This window comes from Myxocyprinus asiaticus, chromosome 6, assembly GCF_019703515.2.
Source record: "Myxocyprinus asiaticus isolate MX2 ecotype Aquarium Trade chromosome 6, UBuf_Myxa_2, whole genome shotgun sequence".
Taxonomy (NCBI): Eukaryota; Metazoa; Chordata; class Actinopteri; order Cypriniformes; family Catostomidae; genus Myxocyprinus; species Myxocyprinus asiaticus.
In genome coordinates, this window is record NC_059349.1 from 10,983,339 (window position 1) to 11,001,243 (window position 17,905).

Consider the following 17,905-nt stretch of genomic DNA (forward strand, 5'->3'; position numbering starts at 1 on the left):
ATAGACCCTTTTCACGTTTCCTGGTTTGGAAACCGGATGCAGGTTAAACTTTTATAGCACTGAATGGGAGACCATGGCAGATATCATATTATCAGTGTGCAACGAGATGCCTGCCAAAGTTTTGTCCTTAAGAAGAAAAATAGGTAAATCAGCACAATAGTAACGGTGTTGCCTTGCTAAAGCAAACACCACCTACTACATTTTACATTTTTAAATAAAATGTGAGTGGTTGCTACAGTGTTTATGTGTTACTATTGTGCTGCTATTTGAGAGGGTGTTGTAGATGGTTCATAAGGCATTGCTAAGCGGTTGTTAGGATGTTCTGTGTGATTGCTAGAACATTGCTAGGAAGTAGCTCCAGTAGGGGGTAGCTAGGGTGCTACTAGGGTGCTGCTATAACTTTGTGGATGGTCACTAGGGCATTGCTAGGTGGTTTATAAGCATTTGCTGGGGGTGTTCTGGGCAGTTTCTAGGGTATTTTGGATGGTTGCTAGGGTGTTCTGGATGGTTGCTAGTGTGTTTTGGATGGTTGCTAGTGTGTTCTGTCTAGTTCCTAGGGTGTTCTGGGTGGTTGCTAGTTTGTTACAATACAGATACTTATAGTCCCCTATCATATGGCAAGCACTGATGACATTTATTCTTTAAAGCTTACTAGTATCTATTTTTAAGTAACTAGTGCTTTAGTTACCAGTGAGTATTCCAATAGTGACTATCTTTTTCAATTCTACTATTTCTCATTGATAAGATACTGGTACTTATTCATTAGTATTTATTCCAATAGTGACTAGTATCTATCCAGTTTACTGTACTTGTACTTATTTATTAGATACTAGTACTTTTTAAGACAGTACTTGTTTTAAAAAAAGTTTTACTAGTAACAGTTCTCATCTCACTAGTTACAACTGCTCTTTGTACTTGTCAAATGCAATGACTAATCAGAATGGCTACTGTTATAGTTCATTTAAAAATCTTACTAGTAAAATTAAAAATGTTACTAGTAACAGTTGTAATAAGCAGGCTACTAGTATTTAATAAATATGCACTAGGAAATCTGGAATGGATTCTGGTTACTATAGGAATAAGTACTTGTTTCTGTCGAATAGTTACTAGTAAAATGTAAAAAGTGCTAGCCATACATCAAAAGTGTGCCAGTCGTCAAGTCTCTGTGATATTCTGGTCCCCAAATCTATGAGAATTTTTTCCTCCAAGAAAAATAATAGTACACCTCTGCTCAACAAGCCGCATGATTCATGTCTGTAGCTCAAATTGCACGAGTTCTGTTTATGCTATGGCGAGTTGTGTCTGCATGTGTGAGCTCTGTGCCTGCATGGTGGCAGTGTTGCACTGAAAACTCAAGTGTGTGACATCCCGCCACTTCAGTTCTGCAATCTTTCAGCATGGCTTTTGTTGTGTTTGATCATCTGTGATCAAGAGAGGGCATTAGCATTTCACTCAAATCAGCACAACTATGTGTCCTCGGGTTCAATGCACATTTTTGTTTCCTGGTTTGCTCTTTCAGATGATAGCCAGTTTTTATATGCGTCAGTGGGCTATCAAATAAACGCAGGCTTGGATTTGTCATTTGTCAGTGCAGTACAATAAAATTTTTTGCTGCGTTTGGGGATTTTATATCTTTGGTCTTCAATGTATAGGCTACTGCAAGTGGGGATTATTAGTGCCACAGATTTGTGCCACAGTTTTAAATTCTCTACTTTAGTAGATATAATAACACGCTAGAGAAAATGCAGTCTCTCTTTAGCCCTTCTTGTCCCATGCTCTTTCGTTGTATGCGGATCACAGGAAGATGTATTTTATTAATGACACATCCTTAACTCAAAATGACGTGAGTAAAAATAAATAAATAAATAAATTCCATAAATACTGTAAATCATTTTAAAATTTCTTTATCCATACATCTTTCTGCCATTGCATAAGGAGAACCGCAAAGACTCTACAATCACTGATGTGATTTGATTAGACAGATAGTCTTCTTACATGAAGAGGTGTAAAAACACCACCTGATTTGCCTGTTCAAAACTTGCCTCAACGATGCTGGGGTGTCGGGTGTTTTGTTTATGTGGAGTTGTTTTTCGTATGTTAATATGCATAATATAAGGTTCTGGGTGCAGTGTAGTAACTAGGATCTTACTTACTGACCCCAAAGCACTTGTTGGGGCACCCCAGCCCCACGCTGTCCGTCCCCCTTTTCACTGGCCCCCCTTTTACACCCGGGCCCAGTTATTGCCCGTTGTTACCATTAACTTTTGGCTCACCGACCACTGTGAATAGAGCTGTTCCAGAGGTCATTAGCCACTCAATATTTTGACTAGCCATAATCCCCTGTCCCACAAAGTGATAAAGGTAACTGGAGACTGTAACTGCATGCATTTGTTTGGACATTATATTTGAATGATATAAGTTTAGCAGGACACATGCCTAATGATTTCAGCCAACTCTTGGAATATCTGAAGGCAAACATGACCAGTTAGGACAGGAGTAGGATAGAACAGGAGGAAAACTTTGTCAATAATTAGTTTATAATTCATGGAAGCCCAGACTTTAAACCATTTTATTTAAAATTGTACTGGTCCATATGAAAGTTTGCCAATATTAATAGTTCATAACCACAATTAAGATAATGGACGGCTCCTCATTTCCATGGTTGGGTCTGCCTGAACACAAACCTTAACAACAAATTTCACAGTTGATTTAATATGAATCTATGCCCGTTACTAATTTACTACTGCAGTAAAAAAAAAAAAAAAAACTCTTTACCCTGTCAGTGCTGTGTTTAATTTCGGGGCTGTCGAGCAGTTTGAGAGGTTTAATAATTCCTTACATTTATATAGCACCTTTCTAGGCACTCAAAGCACTTAACATTTTATAGGGGGACTCCACCACCAGGGGCGGACTGGCCATCGGGAGAACCGGGATATGCCGAAGGGGGGCCCCCCCTCCCCCACCCCAACAACTTTTGGCCAGTTTCTATGTAAAATCCCGGGCCAATTTCTTTTCCCAGTCCGCCCCTGCCCACCACCAGTGTGCCTTATCCACCTGGATGATGCAATGGCAGCCATAGTGCACCAGTACGCTCACCATACACCAGCTATTGATGGAGAGGAGGGTAGAGTGATGTAGCCAGTTAGGGATGGGGATTATTAGGAGGCCATGACTTCCTCCATATAGCGCTGTAAAGTACAGCATTCTCTGTAGAATTAAAATAGGGCACATAAGTTTTGTGATCTCCACCGCAATATCGGGTGAAGCCCAATTGACTAAAGCATGCCATTTGTTTTCTTCGGACAACGCAAAGTACCAGTTTATGATGTCACGCACGCGGGCTTCTGGTGTAAGTAAATAATACATCACAAAACACAAAATATTTTATTATTTAAAGTGTTAAAATATATTGTTTAATCACTTTCCTGCAAAAATAAAACACACAGGTTTGAAATACAGTATGTATTATTTGAACTGAGCCAAGAGGTCAGCATGTGGTGTTTAGATCTTCTATTGGTCAAGCTTCCTCTCATCATATGGATTCGCAGGTCAGAGTTTCTCCCAATTTGGAATGCCCAATTCCCAATGTGCTTTTTAAGTCCTCATGGTCGCGTAGTGATTCACCTCAGTCCAGGTGGCGGAGGACGAATCCCAGTTGCCTCCGCGTCTGAGACCATCAACCTGTGCATCTTATCACATGGCTTGTTGAGCGAAAGACATAGCGCATGTGGAGGCTTCACGCCATCCACCGCGGCATCTGTGCTCAACTCACCATGCGCCCCACCGAGAACGAACCACATTATAGCGACCACGAGGCGTTTACCCCATGTGACTCTACCCTCCCTAGCAACCGGGCCAATTTGGTTGCTTAGGAGACCTGGCTGGAGTCACTCAGCACGCCCTGGGATTCGAATTAGCGAACTAGCGAACCCCAGGGGTGGTAGCCAGTGTATTTTACCACTGAGCTACCCAGGCCCCTGAGTTCACCAAACTTGAACTTTTGATGCACAGCATAGTACGCAATTTCTTCATATGAATTTGCGTTTCCGGCCTCCTATGTTAGGATGCGTTTGAATGGGATAAAAACTGAGCAAGTTGGTGTGTGTGCTTTGGTGGTTTGCATGAAACCATGCTTAATTCGCCTTGCGCAGGTGCGAGTGTAAGATAAGAGAGGCATATGCAGTGCTTATGAAGTGCTGAAGGTGAGATGAATATAATTAAGTTTGCTTTGGCTACGGTCTCAAAATTCACAGAATTTTCAATGCAGGAAAAACCTTGAAAAAGTCACTTGCCAAAGTGGCTAGTAAGAGTGACAGAGTTACCCGCCACTGCCGTGATCTACTTGCATTTGACAGGTGGGCAGGTGTTAATGTAAAGCCCTGGTTACACCACTGGTGTTGGGTAAGTTTCTCAAAAAAGTTATCTATTACAAATTACTAATGACCTGTCTAAAATTATAATCAGATTACTTTACTGATTATTTCATTGAAAGTAATCACATTACTAATTACACAATTTTTTGTTACTTTCTAAAAAACTTTTACAGAAAAGTTTTTGTTTTCCATTTAATAAATTGAACATTTAATAAATACAAAGCCTTGCGATACGTTACGATACAATATGACTAAAAAATAAAATAAATAAATAAATAAAAAACAGCGCCCACATATGTTTCTCTCAAACGTATTCAAGGATTCAACATAAATGTCTTTTGGCATTGGCAACAAAAAGCAGAGCTTCATATTAAAGTAACTTAAACAACAGCACTGCATTTATTCTGTTTGATTGTAATGAGAAAAACTAATATTTTCATGTTTTTCTTGAGAAAATGTTTTTTGTCTACACTAGGACTTCAACTAATGATTATTCTGATAATCGATTAATCTAACGATTATTAGAACGATTATTTAGACTCTTCTGCAATTATTGCAACAACTAATCATTAGCTCTTAGCTGACTATTCAGCTTGTGCCCGACTTAAAAGGTTGGATAAATGTACTTACTCACAATAAAGAGGACAAAATCATCTTTTAAAAGTACCTCTAAATTACATTCACTGAATTAAAGGAAAAAAAACAAACTTTTTATTCAGTTAAATCCAGTAAAAAAATTTACTGCAAAAAAACAAAACATATTGTTATTATAAGTAACATATAAGTGTTTTTGTCTTGTTTTCCTTTTAAAATTGTCTAAAAATCCTTAAAACAAGATACATTTACTTGAGAAGCAACATATAAGTTATTTAGACTTGCTTTAACAGAATGTATCTTAAATATAAGTGTATTTTGTATATAAGTGTATTTTTTCAATTGGTTTTACTTCTGCGAGTGCAGTAAAGACCAATTATACTTATATTCAAGATCTGTTCTCTAAAAGCAAGTCTACATATCTTATATGCTGCTTCTCAGGTGAATGCTTTTTTAAAAAATGATTTTTAGATATTTTAAAAAAATTGTATTTTTAATATTATATTTAACATTCTCAGATAACAATTTTTTCTTCTGCAGTATAGCTGCTAAAGTAAATGTACGTTGTTTTAAATGAGTTTTAGATATTTATATTGGAAAGCAATCCAAAAAAAACAAACAAATCAAAAATGTATTTTGTTGCTGTGTATAATGGGGCGAAGACTACCCTCTCTCACCTTTCTGTTCACTTTAATCCATCTTTAACTCACAAAAAAACAAACTCTCTCTTATTAATAAAGCTGCGTATTGCAAATTTTCTTCATGATAAGAAATGCACAGTGACACATATACTGTATTATAATTCAATAAGTCACGAGCCATCACGTTATAATCTAGCTGCATTAAGCGTGCGCGCTCGAAGGATGAGCGTCCCCGAGTGTGCATCAGCCGGGTGCAGTTTCAATCTCTCCCCCTTAGATCGGGACATTCGTGCAACTCATAGAAGAGGAGCTGACCACACAGAGAAATGCCAGTTTCGGAGTTTGTAGTTATTTACATGATCTGCTTCATATTATTTTAACTTTAATAAAGCTATAACGCATTAAATATAACTGCATTTAAGATGTAAAGCCGGGGTGTTTTTTTTTAAAGACGCTCGACTTGCAAGTTTTGCTTCAGCGGAGCAACAGCTCCAGCTTCATTTATTCCACAATGAGAGTGCTTCTATATTTACTTATTTGGTATTTTTGTATAATTCCCTCATACTTTGCGATCTACATCATCTGAAGCTGTTTGGAAAGTTTAGAGTGCATCTGGACTGTGAGCTGTTTTCTTCCTCTCCTCAGTCAGGCGCAAACTGCAGTGCTGCTCTCGTACGTCATCATTAGAGTTGAATGTGATCTCATGTTAGGTTAAATGAGATCAAACAACTATTCGACAACAACAAAAAAAAATTGTCGACAATTTTTTATTGTCGACGTTGTCTATAATTTCGACTAATCATTTCAGCCCTAGTCTACACTCAAGTCATTTATATTTGTATATCAATTTTCACAGTACACATTGTTTCAAAGTAGCTTTATAAAAAAATCATGCCTTAATGTCTGAAAGCCCCCAGTGATCAAGCTGAAGTGAATGTAGCAAGGAATAAACTTCTTTCAATGTTATTTAGTGGTGAAAAAAAAAATGTGTTTTACGATATTTGTACATAATCCAATATTATTTTGCGGCTTAAGCAAAAATAGATCTGCTCACGCAATTATTTTGGCCTCTTCCCCAGTTTCACTTTGCATGTAAACTTTACCGTCATTATTACCTGCTTATAACGTGCACAAGTGTTGTGTTCATACCCGTTTATATTTAGATGTCAAAACCAGAGAATAATAAGTGTTTCTTACGTTGTCAGATTTTGGAATAAGCTTGTTTTTGTTACTTACGAGTGTCTTGCTCAGTGTCATGCTCTGTGTTCTCTGGAGAGGATGGTTATTAAATGTAACTTTGCTGCTGCTGTGTTTCTGCATCGTAAATCCACTGATTTGTGCAGTGATGTCTGCGTAAATTAAACAAAATGTTTGATGTACTGTATCACTGGGACATGACACCATTGTTTGGCAAATTAGACAAGCTGTAACACTACAATCTACTTGCCATTTGCCATCGATCTTCTCACTTATGTACTGTAGATACACTATATTGCCAAAAGTACTTGCTCATCTGCCTTTAGACGCATATGAACTTAAGTGACATCCCATTCTTAATCCATAGGGTTTAATATGACGTCGGCCCACCCTTTACAGCTATAACAGTTTCCACAAGGTTTAGGAGTGTGTTTATGGGAATTTTGACCATTCTTCCAGAAGCGCATTTGTGAGGTCAAACACTGATGTTGGATGAGAAGGCCTGGCTCGCAGTCTTCGCTCTAAATAAACCCCAAAGGTGCTCTATCGGGTTGAGGTCAGGACTCTGTGCAGGCCAGTCAAGTTCTTCCACACCAAACTTGCTCATCCATGTCTTTATGGACCTTGCTTTGTGCACTGGTGCGCAGTCATGTTGGAACAGGAAGGGGCCATCTCCAAACCCAGACTCGTCCATCAGACTGCCAGATGGAGAAGCATGATTTGTCACTCCAGAGAACGCGTCTCCACTGCTCTAGAGTCCAGTGGCGGTGTGCTTTACACCACTGCATCCGACGCTTTGCATTGCACTTGGTGATGTATGGCTTGGATGCAGCTGCTCGGCCATGGAAACCCATTCCATGAAGCTCTCTATGCACTGTTCTTGAGCTAATCTGAAGGCCACATGAACTTTGGAGGTCTGTAGTGATTGACTCTGCAGAAAGTTGGCGACCTCTGTGCACTATGCGCCTCAGCATCCGCTGACCCCGCTCTGTCATTTTACGTGGCCTACCACTTCGTGGCTGAGTTGCTGTCATTCCCAATCGCTTCCACTTTGTTATAATACCACTGGCAGTTGACTGTGGAATATTTAGTAGCGAGGAAATTTCACGACTGGACTTGTTGCACAGGTGGCATCCTATCACAGTACCATGCTGGAATTCACTGAGCTCCTGAGAGCGGCCCATTCTTTCACAAATGTTTGTAGAAGCAGTCTGCATGCCTAGGTGCTTCATTTTATACACCTGTGGCCATGGAAGTGATTGGAACACCTGAATTTGATTATTTGGATGGGTGAGCGAATACTTTTGGCAATATAGTGTATGTTGCTCTGTCCCCACACCTCAGAGGAGTTTGTTCCACAGCTCTCATTGTTGCGCTGCTTGGTTTTAATTACACTATAATGTGTTTGTTTATGTATCGTAAACATACATAATGTATGGTGTTGTATAGTGAGCCTCGTATCGTATAATACAATATGATACATCTTTTGACACCCCTAATATATATATATATATATAATTTAAAAAATGCATATTAAAGTAAAGGATAAATAATATTTGAGAAATGTGTAACTCAAATAATGTATTTACATTTTACATTTACAAATTATCATTGTAATTGAATGTTAGTTGCTGTAGTTCGATTATGAGAATTGTAATTATTATTCTAATTTTTTACTTTAAAATTAATTATTTTAGAGTATTTAATTATGTTTTAATTAGATAACACTCAACACTGGACAGCAATTGGCCAATGGGGTAAGAAAAAACTGTTTTATTTTTTTAATTAAGTTTAATTTTCTGAAGTATAATGTTTAGATATTTTTACTGCAAAACAAGACAAAAATACTGAGTAAGAAAATTATTTTTGTCATATTGATGGTTTCAAAGCTAATAGACATGGGCTAAAAGTCACAGAAGTCCAATTTTTAGGTAAACTTTGGTGTGTTACTCATCCTATACATTTGTGCTATGGACATGAATGCTACTTCAACCTAGCAATGTCTTAGCAACCACCCAGACAGTGGCGTAACTACAGGCAGTGCATAGTGTGCATTCTCTTGAATAGGCTGGAGAATTATGTTGGCATTTGTGGACTTGCATTAGCATGGTTTAGATCCTATTTAGCAGACCGCTACCACTTTGTCTGTATAAACGAGGAATTATCAAATCAAACAAAAGTTAAATATGGAGTGCCACAGGGATCAGTTTTAAGGCCTCTGCTTTTCTCCTTATACATGCTTCCCCTGGGAGATATTATCAGGAATCGTGGAATATGTTTCCACTGTTATGTCGACGATACCCAACTTTATATTTCTTCGAAACCCAACGAAATTTCACAATTCTTCAAATTAGCAGAGTGTATCAATGAAATCAAAGACTGGATGGCCAGAAATTTCCTTATACTCAATTTCGACAAAGCCAAGGTACTAGTTATTGGACCAAAAACCTCTAGAAATAAGCCACTAAAATATAATTTGACTTTCGATGGATGTACTGTCTCATCGTCTTCTACAGCGAAGAATTAGGTACCAATCTATCCTTTTGAAAATCAAATTTCCATGTTTGTAGAACAGCATTCTCCCACCTCAGAAATATTGCTAAGTTACGACACATGCTCTCTGTTGCTGATCCTGAAAAATGTATTCATGTGTTCATGACCTCAAGGCTAGGTTATTGTAAAGCATTACTGGGAGAATGTCCTGCAAGTTCAATAAATAAACTTCAATTGGTTCAAAATGCAGCAGCCAGAGTGCTGACTAGAACCAAGAAATATGATCATATTAGCCCCATTTTATCGTCGTTACAATGGCTACCTGTTAAATTTCTTATTATTTTTAAAATTTTGTTAACTACATACAAAGATTTGAATGGTCTAGCTCCACAGTACTTAAGTGACCTTCTACCACGCTTTATTCCATCATTTTCATTATGATCACAAAACTCTGGCCTGTTAATAGTTCCTAGAATATCAAAATCCACAAAAGGAGGTAGATCCTTTTCCTATTTGGCTCGTAAACTATGGAATAGTCTCCCTAACACTGTTCAGGATGCAGACACACTCACTGAGTTTAAGTCTAGACTAAAGACTCATCTATTTAGCCAGGCATACACCTAATTTATCCATCAACTCACAATTAGTCTGCTTTAGTTAGGTCTGCCGGAACCTGAAACATTGATCATGATCTATAACTCTGCGAAGAATTGAATGGCATCTATGCTAATATTATTCTATTTGTTTCCATGTCTCAACCTCGGGACTCCTATACCGATGTCACCAGAACTGGACAGATCCAGCTCCGTTCCTGCATGGTATTGGACTGCACTGCTACGTGTCTCTGAGTGATACTGACAAAATGCAGCCGGTGCCAGCCAGACGTCACTTCAGTCTATTACAATGGACCTTAGAGGATGAACTGATGACAACTCCAACCAGAAGACATGGGATACTTCATCTGCCATTGCCTGAACCTTGGATTTAGGATAGACTGCACCGAAATTACCGGCCGGTTGAAGTGCGAAGCACCTCACTGATCTCGGCCTGCATCACCTTGATCTAATGATGGACAGCACCCTTAAAATGAAATACATAGACTATCAATTAATTGCCAACAAAAGCCTTCATCAGTCAACTGACAAAGGACAATGCATCTATATGAACTTCTGCAGTTAATCTAGGATGAACTTCAAAGACATTAGTCATTAATCTTACAGTTCATACAAAATCTTTGTTTAAACACTGACCCTTAAAACTTACTTAATTTAATAATTTTAAACCATGACTTGCACTGCACATAAATAACTAATATTGGCATTATATTCATGATGTTAGCCAGAGGGGAGCTGGCCCCCACAGTGAGCCTGGTTTCTCCCAAGGTTATTTTTCTCCATTAACCAACATCTTATGGAGTTTTGTGTTCCTTGCCACAGTTGCCTTCAGCTTGCTCACTGGGTTTCTAAATACAATTATTATTTAATTACTTATTTTTATACACACTTATAATCATATTTAATCAAACTATACAATGATCACTCTAAGACTTTATAGATATTACGGTTTCATTTACTGCTAATGCATAATTTCTGTAAAGCTGCTTTGAAACGATGTGTGTTGTGAAAGGTGCTATACAAATAAAATTGGCTTGACTTGACTCGACTTGATGCTCAGTTGCACTGAGGTCTGGGTCTTGACTGAACCACTCGAGGACGTTAACCCTCTTAGTTAATCCACTCCAGTTTTTAATCCATGCCAGCTAGGCTTTTGCAGTGCTTTTTGGGTCACTGAAGATTAATCATTATCCAAGTCTCAGAATGCAGTACATTTCTCTTAAGTACTAAAATAGACAACTCCAGCTAATATTGGCCATGCTCTGTCAGTAAATGTTTAATAATTTCCATGGATGAGATGTAATTGCTAGATTTTTTACATCCAAAGAAACCAATGCACCAATGTTAAAATATTTTGATTTTACTTAGTCTTAGATAATACGTTCAATATCCAGTATTTCCATTGCAAGGTATATTGTCACACTATATGGAGTAAGCTGTCACAGGGGAACCTGTTAATTAACAGCCTATTACAGTATATTTGGGGAAATCTCACAAAACCTGTCAAGAAACCCGTTACTCCAAAATACAAAGAAACAAATAATAAAACATCCTGGTTGCTTTCGTAACCTCCATTCCCTGATGGAGGGAATGAGACATTGTGTCGATGTAGTGACACTAGGGGTCACTCTTGGGAGCCCCAAACACCTCTGCTTTTTGAAAAAAGGCCAGTGGGAATTGGCGAGTGGAAAGCCTGTCTCAGGGGCGCTTCGAAGCCTTCCTAGGGTTCTTGGTGGCCGGCCGTGAGATGGGTGGCATCTGCTCCCTGCGGTGGGCTCCACGCCGGGGCCGGGCCGTGGGGGCGGGCTGCGGCGGAGCCGGTGCTGTTTCTGCAGGAGGATGCCCTTGGCGACGAGCAGACGGGGTGCGGGGTCTTGAGCCGTGCCGGGGCAGGATGTGTTGAATAGCCTCCGTCTGCTGCTTCACCGCCAAGAACTGCTGGGCAAAGCCCTCTACGGTGTCGCCGAACAGGCCAACCTGGGAGATGGGGGCGTCAAGGAACCGTGCCTTGTCAGCATCTCTCATGTCGGCCAGGTTGAGACAAAGGTGATGTTCCTGGACCACCAGGGTGGACATCGCCTGCCTGAGAGACCGCGCCTTGACCTTCGTCGCCCGGAGAGTGAGGTCGGTCACCGAGCGCAGTTCCTGCATCAATCCCGGGTCAGAACTACCCTCATGCAGCTCTTTTAGCGCCCTGGCTTAGTGTACCTGCAGGAGAGCCATGGCGTGCCCTAACCCTAACCCTGTCCAGCGGCACCACATGCCTTAGTCACCAGACATGATGTAACCCTATAGGTGCTGGATGGGGGTCTCAGGCGGCCCCGCCAAGTGGCGATATTTGCGGGCACAGGTACACCACAATCGCCTTATCCACTTACGGAATCACCGAATACCCCCTGGCAGCCCCACCATCGAGGGTAGTGAGAGCGGAGAAGCTCAGAGACCAGGTCCGGGCAGTGAAAGATGCCCGCCGTGACCTTGTGGGCTCCTCTTGCACCTCCAGGAAGAAAGGGACTGGGGCAGGGCGTGACACTCTGGGCCCAGGAATCAATCGTCAGGCTGCGAGGGTTCAGGGGGGTTGGAGGGTTCCACTCCAGCCCAACACACGCAGCTGCCTGGGCAAGCATGGCTGCCAGCTGCGCGTCAGGATGCGACCACACCCGAAGGTGGGACCCCAGTCGATTCCTCAGTGTCAGACTGGACAGCCTGCTCTCCGATGCTGCAATCGAGAGCTCATCCACTTCGCGAGCGCCGAAACGAGATTGCGAACTCGCACTGAGATGAGCCAGCGGTCTCATCCCAGCGGGGCAAATGAACGTACTGGGGAATGGGAGGTCCGTGGGGAGTTACCCGGCACAGCGGCTCCCATTGGGGTCCCCAAATCGCCCCCAATGCTAACCGACGCGGCTTGAAACCCGTAGGTAGAAGGACCGAGGCGGGGAGCCGCTGGGATGGTCTTTCCCCTTTAACGAAGGAAAAACCACGACCACAATGTTGCCATGGTCACGATTTCGCAGTGAGAACATGACCCATCCACAAACGCTGTCTCCGTGTGGGCAGCGCCCAAGCACGTAAGACCGCGATCGTGGCCATCAGAAGCGGAGTGGTAACGACCGCAACCAGGAAATATACACAAACTGAGAGGCATCTTTAAAAAGACGCTCTCCGTTAATACCACTCTTTTAGAAGGGAACATATACTCTTTCAGTAGGAAGAATATACTCTTTTAGCTGCTGAAGTGCCCAGGGGCGTTCTCTGCACTTCACGAGTGCAAGAGGGGGAGAAGCCGCTGTAATGCGCCGTAAATCCAGCAGCTTTTCAAGGTGAATGGATCGGCAGAGTGATTCAGCTCACTGAACACAACCGCTTTGCTCCGAAGTGAAAATCTGAGTGGTTGCATACCAGCTCCTTTTATACCCGTATGTCTGGGGAGTGGCATGCAAATTCCACTTACCAATTCCCATGGGCCTTTTTTCAAAAAGCAGAGGTGTTTGGGGCTCCCAAGAGTGACCCCTAGTGTCACTACATAGACACAACGTCGAGTGAGTGACAGATAGGGAACATAAATTAACCCTATTTTTAAGGGCCATGAAGTATAACATTGTAATGTAATATTACATTGTGACATTATTTCCATGCACACATTTTACCTCCAAATTCTCAACTATCACAACACAAAAAAGAGAATCTTTATGATATTCTCATTACTGCAATGTGAAATAATATAATTGTTGAATTGTAATGTATTTATACATCATGGTTGTACTCCCTTGATACAGTACTACAATATTGGGAATCATCATTGAAACAAAGGGAATAGTAAAAGTAAAATGTCTGGATGTGTTACAGTAATGAAATTGGGGGGTAAAATGTGCGTAAATTCCTTAAATAGTGTCATAATGCAAATATTGGCCCTAAATATAGTCTTTATTTTCTTTATGTAAAATTATAATTTTGTATTTAATTAGAGGTTAATATGAGCAGGACATTTTCTTTATAGGTTTGTTTATTTATTTATTTATTACACAATTTAAAGATTAATACAATTACAAAAAAAAAAAAAAAAAAAAAATCCCAAAATAGCAAAAATGAAAATAAATAAATAAAAATTAAACAGTACAGAAATACCAAACCCAAATGTCAACATATATTGTAAAACATCTGACAACTTGCCCCAACCTGAAATGTATACACTCTGGTGCTGAGAACATTGTTCAAACTTTGGGGAAAACTTTACCTTCTTTTATATACTGTAGTTGACCCTTGCCTGAATGTGTGCCAGTATGGTTTTCTTATGTACACAGGTTTATGCAACCACTATCGCACAAATGTGAAAATATTGGAATTCTAGTTGGAAGCATAGAATTTACCAATAATATTCTAATTTAAAGGAAAAAATATATAATTCTTTAATAATTTTCTTACCCTTATGCAGTTTCAAACTCGTATGACTTTCTTCTGTGGAACACAAAAGATTTTTGAAGGATTTATGTATATTTTTACATGCAAGTCAATGCGGTCCAAAATTTTACAGCTCCAAAAAGCACATAAAGGCAGCATGAAGGTAATCCATACAATTTGGGTGGTTTAATCCATGTCTTCTAAAGCGATCACGAGAGAAGCTTTTTCACACTTCCTCATGCTTGCCATGTGGCATAAGGGTGAGTAAATAATGAGAGAATTATCATTTTTGGGTAAACTATCCCTTTAAGAGGGTTTTGAATAAGATTTTTGAAAAACACACATTTGTGTATTTGGACTTTTGGCATAAAAACTTATACTGAGATAGGCCCCGAGTCATGACACCTTCCTTGTGTGACAACTAGCCCCGGTCTCCCCTATTTAGTGCTGTATATCACCCTTTTGCTTTAATGACAGCATGCACCCGAGCCCTCATGATTCATGTTATCCAGCATGATTTGAACATGTTCCAAAGAACATCTTGTGTGTTTCAATGAAAGCCAGGAAATCTCACTTTTTGTACAAAGGAATTAAGATGGTGAATCTCACTTTTGTTTTCTTCATTTTTTTTTTATTTTTTATTAAATTAGTGACCTAGTGGTCTCAGACTTTGGACAAGGCTAGTCTCAAACATCCTGTTAATAGTGAAGGAAACTGATGTCAAGATACATCAGCAACTAGCATCTGGATATAATGTTATCTTTTAAAACAACATTAACATCACCGCTGATTTGGATTCGTTTGCAATCATTATAAAGGATGAAATGCTTTGGTTAACTGTGAAATGAAAATGAAAAAGTCTATTAATATTTCAAAACTGAGATTGGGGAAAATTGGATTTGGCGCATACTTAAATGATGCTCTGCCTGTGTCTAATGCAGTTTGCAATATTTGGCTGGTGACTATCTGTGTAACGTTGTGGGCAATGATAGGCAGGAACAGATGATGATGATGTGAAGAACCCATGTGCATTTATTTACATAAGTGATAACCAAAAACGTGAATCAAAAACATAATAAAACATAAATGACTTGACTTGACTTCGTACACAAAACAATGTTACATTAACAATACCTGACAAAAGACAATGGCAAACATGAGGGCTTAAATACACAGATATGGGTAACAAGACAACCAATGAACAGACAAAACTATAAACAAGATAACAAGACTATAAATCTAAACCAATGACAAACTAGAACTGATAACGAGTTAACAAGACAATAAACCAATGAAAACAAGACACATGAACATGGAGGGAAACAGGATGATCACATGACTTGACATTGAAACAGGGAATCACATGACAAGATCAAATGACAGGAACAAACATGGCATGGAACAAAACACGTACAACCCTGACATATCCCCCCAAAACAAAATCACAAAGTTCAAGAGGGAGCTGCGGGGAGTGGGGTGGGGGCGGCATGGTGACTTTACATGGTTGCGTGGCAGGACATGGAAACATGGTGAAACAAGGTGTGGGGCGTGGTCTGGTGAAAACATGGCGTGGAGCATGAGACCAGCGTGGAGACCGTGGGGGTGGAGCCATGAGAGGCTTGAGGGGAGGAGCCATGGAAGGCGGAGCCGAGAAAGGCTTGAGGGGTGAAACCATGGAGAACTGGATACCCAGAGAGTAGCCGAAGACTCGAAGGGCCAGGGTGGAGCCGGAGACAGGGAGGAGCATGGCAGAGCTGGGGGATTGGAAGACTGAGGCAGAGCCGGTAGGACTGAGGACCAAGGAGGAGCCATAGAGATGGAGGTCCCCGGTGGAGCTGAAGGATCGGAGAGAGACGAGGCGTAGCCAGATGATCGGAGAGCCAAGGCAGATCCAGGTGACAGACAGACCAAGGAGAAGCTGGAGGGACCCCGGTAAAGCCGACAGGCTGAAGGACCGCGGTGGATCAGAGGGAACGTAGAGACGGAGGTTAAAAAATTCTCTGTGTCTGGGATACCTCAGAGGGCGATGATCGAGCCAGTGGCTTGGGGGAAACCAGCTGATCAGGAGAACTCAGGGTGGGCACAAGGGTGGGAACCAATTCCAACTCAAATAGCCCAGTGAGAGATGGCTCTGGAATGGACGAGGTTTGCAACGCTGGCTCTGGGATGGACGAGGCTTGCAACGCTGGTTTGTTGGACGTGGCAGACATGGTCATTGGCTCATTGACCGTGGCAGGCTTGGGCATTGGCTTGTTGACCAGAGGTGAGCCTGAGACATTGCATGGAGCAGACTGAAGCTTGGCTGTGACATGGCATGGAGCAGTCTCAGGCGTGGCTGTGACATGGCATGGAGTAGACTGAGTCGTGGCTGTGACATGGCATGAAGCAGACTGAGGCATGGCTGTGACATGGCATGGAGCAGGCTCAGGCGTGGCTGTGACATGGCATGGAGCAGGCTGAGGAGTTGCTGTGACATGGCATGGAGCAGGCTGAGGAGTTGCTGTGAAATGGCATGGAGCAGGCTGAGGTGTTGCTGTGACATGGAGCAGACTCAGGATCAGGGGCAAAAGATGGTGCTAGTTCAGCAACCATGACGAGGAGCTCTGGCTTGGCGGCCATGACGTAGGACTCTGGCTTGGCGGCCATGACGTGGGACTCTGGCTTGGCGTCCACCTCCCCCACAGTGAACGATGAACCACAAATTAGTAGGGCAAGGTCAATATACTGAGCCAGGCTGTGGGTACTCTGACCTCCTGGCATCAGGAAAGAGATTGGCTCATTAAGTCCAAAGCGAAAAACAGTCCTTGAGGGCAATCTCATTAAAATCGACAAGGTAGCAAAGACCACAAAACTCCGTGACATAATCCTCCAGGGGACGATTCCCCTTTCGTAAACAAAGAAGTTGGATTGCTGGGTTCATTTTTGTTGGTCAAGTATTCTGTAACATTGTTGGCAATAATAGGCAGGAAAAGACGATGATGATGTGAAGTGCATTTATTTACATAAGTGATAACCAAAAACGTGAATCCAAAACATAACAAAACATAAACGACTTGTACACAAAACAATGTTACATTAACAATACCTGACAAGAGACAATGGCAAACATGAGGGCTTAAATACACAGACACAGGTAACAAGACAACCAGTGACAAACTAGAACTGATAACGAGTTAACAAGACAATAAACCAATGAAAACAAGACACATGAACATGGAGGGAAACAAGATGATCACATGACTTGACATTGAAACAGGGAATCATATGACAAGATCACATGACAGGAACAAACATGAAATGGAACAAAACACATACAACCCTGACAATCTGCAAGTTTGTAATAGATTTGAGTCCGGAATTTAAAGGAATGTTCAATGCTTAATACAATTTAAGATTTATGGATAACATTTGTAGCATACTGTCAGTTTCCATAGAAAATCATTTGTATACTCGTCCCTCAGTTAAAAAACTAAAATCATGTATACAGTAATGCACTTACAATGGAAGTCTATGGGGAAAGGGATTAAATTGTAAAGTAATAACACACCATTATGAAAGGAAGATTAAAACACTTTAAATATCGAGACTAGTG